The sequence below is a fragment of the Balaenoptera musculus genome, chromosome X (genome assembly GCF_009873245.2).
Source record: "Balaenoptera musculus isolate JJ_BM4_2016_0621 chromosome X, mBalMus1.pri.v3, whole genome shotgun sequence".
Classification (NCBI taxonomy): Eukaryota; Metazoa; Chordata; class Mammalia; order Artiodactyla; family Balaenopteridae; genus Balaenoptera; species Balaenoptera musculus.
Window position 1 is genome coordinate 59,949,188 of NC_045806.1, and position 5,534 is coordinate 59,954,721.

Genomic DNA, 5,534 nt, shown 5'->3' on the forward strand with positions numbered 1-5,534 from the left:
TCATCTCACAACAGTCAGAATGGCTATCATCAAAAAATATACAATTAATAAATGCTGGAGAGGGTGTGGAGAAAAAGGAAACCACTGACACTGTTGGTGGGGATGTAAATTGGTGCAGCCACTGTGGAAAACAGTACGGAGTTTCCTTAAAAACTAAAAATAGAGCTACCATATGATCTTGCAATTCCACTCCTGGGCATATATCTGGAAAAGGTGAAAACTGTAATTTGAAAAAATACATGCACCCCAATGTTCATAGCAGCACTATTTACAATAACCAAGACATGGAAACAACCCTCATGCCCATCAATAGATTATTGGCTTAAGAAGATATTGTATATGTATACAATGGAACACTACTTAGTCATAAAAAAGGTTGAAATATTGCCATTTGCAGCAACATGGATGGACCTAGAGGATATTATACTTAGTGAAGTAAGTCAGACAGAGAAAGACAAATCTGTCTATCTATCTATCTATCTATCTATCTATCTATCTATCTATCTATCTATCTATCTATCGATCTACTGATCTATCGATCTATAGATATATCCGAATCAATTTGCTGTGAACCTGAAACAAACACAGTATTGTAAATCAACTATACTTCAAAAAAATAAAATATTGCCATTGGCAGCAACATGGATAAAGCTAGAAAATATACTTAGTGAAGTAAGTCAGACAGGGGAAGACAAATACTATATGATATCACTTACATGTGTAATCTAAGAAATAATACAAATGAATCTACAGTAATTTCCCTACATACGAACCTTCAAGTTGCGAACTTTCAAAGATGCGAACATGTGCTTGCATGTCCAATCACGTTAAGTTAGTTCACGTGTCTGGCGTACACTGTCACGTGCGTGCATCCTCTACAAGTGGTCGTGCTTTTGTGTACTTTACTGTACAGTACTGTATAGAGTACAGTAGTACAGTATCTTTATCTTAAGGCCAGGATATCTGGAAGCAAGCGTAAAAGCAGCAGTGACATAGCTGATACTGCTAAGAAGTGCCAAGTGATAACGATGGAAACAAAAGTGAAAATAATTGAGAGAGTGGAGCAAGGTGAAAAGATGGTAGACATCGCTCGCTCATATAACATGAATCATTCAACCAACGGCATGATTCTAAAGAACAAGGACAAGATCATGGAACATGTGAAGTCTGTTGTGCCGATGATGTCAACAATAATATCGAAGAAGCATGGAAAAGTGATGGAGGAGATGGAGAAACTTCTCAGTGTGTGGATGCAGGATCAGCATCAGCATCAAGTCCCACTCAGCTTAATGCTGATTCAAGAGAAAGTTAAAAGCCTTTATGAAGACTTGAAGAAGAAACACGGTGAAGAATCAGAGGGCTCACCTTTTAATGCCAGCCATGGCTGGTTTCATCGGTTCAAGACTAGAGCCAGCCTTCACAACGTAAAAGTAAGTGGTGAGGCAGCGAGTGCAGATACGGTAGCTGCCCGGCAATTTCCTGAAATGCTTTGAGAAATTATTGATGAAGGCATGTATTTACCCAAGTAGGTTTTTAATATGGATGAGACAGGACTGTACTGGAAGAGGATGTCAGACCAAAGTTACATCAGTAAGGAGGAACAGTTGATGCCAGGCTATAAAGCAGCAAGGGATAGGATAACTCTGTTGTTTGATGGTAATGCTTTTGGCAATGTGAAGCTGAATCCTCTCTTAGTTTATCATTCAGAGAGCCTAAGAGCCCTTAAAAACATAACCAAGGGCTCTCTTCCTGTTGTGTGGAAGAGTAACTCCAAAGCCTGGGTTACGCAGGCCATTTTTCAGGACTGGTTTGTCCACCACTTTATCCTGGAGGTAGAGAAATATTGCTTGGAAAAGGACGTCCTAGTCAACATTCTTTCACTGCTTGACAATGCTCTGGGCCACCCCCCATTCGTGGACGACATTCATCCCACCGTCAAAGTAGTGCATCTGCCACCTAATACTATGTCGCTCATCTAACCTATGGACCAGGGAGTTATAGCGACTTTCAAGAAATATTATTTATATCACACTTTTCGTCAGACAGTAAAGGCGAGAGATGAATCAGGAACAACATTACAACAATTTTGGAAGGACTATAACATCTACAAGGCCATAAAAAACATTGACTTTGCTTGGTGTGAGGTTATGGCTGTCACCATGAATGGGGTTTGGAAGAACCTTTGCCTGAAGTTTGTTCATGATTTTCGTGGATTTGGGAAGGTGGATGAGGAGTCCAAAGAGGTCTTCAGCAACTTAGTGACCCTCAACAAGAAGCTGGAGCTAGATCTGCAAGAGGATGACTTCATTGAACTCCTTGCTGTGCAACACAAGGAGCTTACTAATGAAGACCTGTTGGAATTGGAGGCCCAGAGAAAGGACGAAGAGAGACAAGAGGAAGAAGAAGTAACCAAAGAACCAAAGAGATTCAAGATGCAGGAAATGGCAAGGGGATTTTCTTTATTTGAGGAGGCACTGTTAGTTTTTGAGGCATAGGACCTGAATGTAGAATGGTACACAAAAGTTGCAGCAGCCATTCAGAATGCAATCCAGTGCTACCGTGTCGTCTATGATGAGAAAAAAAGAGCTACTACCCAGATGTTACTGGATCATTTTTTCAAGAGGGTAGATAGAATTGAATCCAGCAAGCAACCAGAACCTGGGCCATCAACATCAGGCGTGAGTGAAATTGCAGCTTGCCCTCCATCTCCTACTGCTGACGATCCTTCAGCTCTACTATCTCCCACCTCCAGTCAGTAACTCTTCTTGCCTATTCGCCCAATGCCAGCCCCTGTATGCCAGCTGTTGCACTGTACTACTGTACTTTTCAAGGTATTTAACTGTAAGATTAAAATTTTTTCTTTATTTTTTGTGTTTTTTATGTATTATTTGTGTGAAAAGTATTATAAACCTATTTCAGTACAATACTATATAGCCGATTGTGTTAGTTGGGTACCTAGGCTAACATTGCTGGACTTACGAACAAATTGGACTTACGAACGCATTCTTGGAATGGAACACGTTCATATCTAGGGGACTTACTGTACTGAGAGATAAGTGTTGGGTAAAAGAAAAGATAGCTTTATTGAGAAAGCTGGCAGTCCTTGGCAGAAGGTGAACTCATGTGCCAAGGAACCAACTCCTCACTGCCCATCAGGGGGCAAGAGCTTTCAAAGGGGAGTTTCAGGGGTACATAGGCGAGGGGGGGTTGCTACGTGTAGAAGAGCACATTCAGCTCCAACAATCATCTTGAAATTGGTCATATGGTGGTCTGATCAGCATCATCTTGATTAAGTACAGTTAATCTTCAATTCCAGGGTTGGTTTGTTCCCATTTCCTTGAAGCCAGTTATTGCAATTGTGTAAGATGGAGCAACTTATGTCATAGCTACAGTCTGGTCATCATGTAGTTAACTTCTTCCACCTGGTGGGGGTTTCAGTATATGCAAAACAGCTCAAAGAATATGTCTCAGAATATTATTTATAGTCCTTGAATAGGAACTAAAAGTCCTTGACTTTGTTTAATGGCTAAACTATTATTATTTTGTCTTGCTTGACTATTTTCCTTTGTTTCTGCATTTTCTCATTTCTCTGATTAAATGTATTCTTTGGAACTTGAGGAAGGCTTAGGAGGCTAAAATTTCTCTACAAACAAGGGGCAGGTGGAGGGCATTGGGCCAAAGTGGAGAGGGGAAGGGTCTGTCCCATGAAGGCCCCATAGGGTCCTAGTCAGTTACAAAATCATACCAACTATCATTTTCAACCACAGTGGAATGAAATTAGAAATCAATGACAAAGTAAAGCTGGAATACTTATAAATATGTGGAAATTAAACAACACACTTCTAAACAATCAGTGGGTGAAAGAAGAAATCAAAAGGGAAATCAAAAAATATCTTGAGGGAATTCTCTGGTGGTCCATTGGTTACAACTCCACGCTTTCACTGCTGAGGGCCCAGGTTCAGTCCCTTGTCAGGGAGCTGGGATCCCACAAGCTGTATGGCCAAAATAAACAAAAAATCTTGAAACATTCTGTAGGTTGCCTTTTTGTTTTGTTGAAGGTTTCCTTTGCTGTGCAAAAGCTTTTAAGTTTAATTAGGTCCCATTTGTTTATTTTTGTTTTTATTTCCTTTGCTTTAGGAGACAGATCCAAAAAAAATATTGCTACAATTTATGTCAAAGAGTGTTCTGTCTGTTTCCTTCTAGAAGTTTTATGGTTTCTGGTCTTACATTTCAGTCTTTAATCCATTTTGAGTTTATTTTTGTATATGGTATTAGAAAATGCTCTAACTTCATTCCTTTACATGTAACTGTCCAGTTTTTCAGCACCACTTATTGAAGAGACTGTATTTTCTCCATGATATATCCATGCCTCCTTTATCATAGTTTAATTGACCGTTAGTGTTTGGATTTATTTCTGGGCTCTCTATTCTGTTCCATTTATCTATGTGTCTGTTTTTGTGCCAGTAACACACTGTTTTGATTACTGTAGCTTTGTAGTATAGTCTAAAGTAAATGAGCATGATTCCTCGAGCTCTGTTCTTCTTTCTCAAGATTGTTTTGGCTATTTGGGGTCTTTTCTGTTTCCATACCAATTTTAAAATTATTTGTTCTAGTTTCATGAAAAATACCTTTGGTGTGTCGATAGGTATTGTATTAAATCTGTAGATTTCCTTGGGTAGTATGGTTATTTTAACAATAGTAATTCTTCCAATCCAAGAACACAGTATACCTTTCCATCTGTTTGTGTTGCTTCAATTTCTTTCATCAGTGTCTTATAGTTTTCCAAGTACAGGTTTATTCCTAGGTATTTTCTTCTTTTTGATGTGATGGTAAATGGGATTGTTTCCTTAATTTAAATGAAAAGAAAACCTACAGAATGGGAGAAAATATTTGCAAATGATATGACAGATAAGTGATTAATATCCAAAATATATGGACAGTTCATAAAACTCAACATCAAAAAAACAAACAACCCATTAAAAACAAACAACCCATTTAAAAATGAGCAGAAGATTTGAATAGACACTTTTCCAGAGAAGAATTACAGATGGCCAACAGGCAGAAGAAAAGATGCTCAACATGGTTAATCATCAGAGAAATGCAAATTTCTCTGATGTATTATCTCACAACCAACAGGATGGCTTCATCAAAAAGACCACAAATAACAAATGTTGGTGAGGATGTGGGGAAAAGGGAACACATGTACACTATTGGTGGGAATGTAAATTGGAGCAGCCACTGTGAAAACCAGTGGGGGGTTCCTCAAAAATCTAAAAATAGAACTACCTTATGACCCAGAAATTCCACTTCTGGGTATATATCTGAAGAAAACAAAAACACTAATTTGAAAAGATACATCCACCCACATGCTCACTGCAGCACTATTTACAATTGCCAAGGTATGGAAGCAATGTATGTGTCAATAGATGATTGTATAAAGAAGATGTGGTACATATATACAATGGAATACTACTCAGCCATAGAGAAGAATAAAAAAATGTCATTTGCAATAACATGTATGGACATGGAGGGGT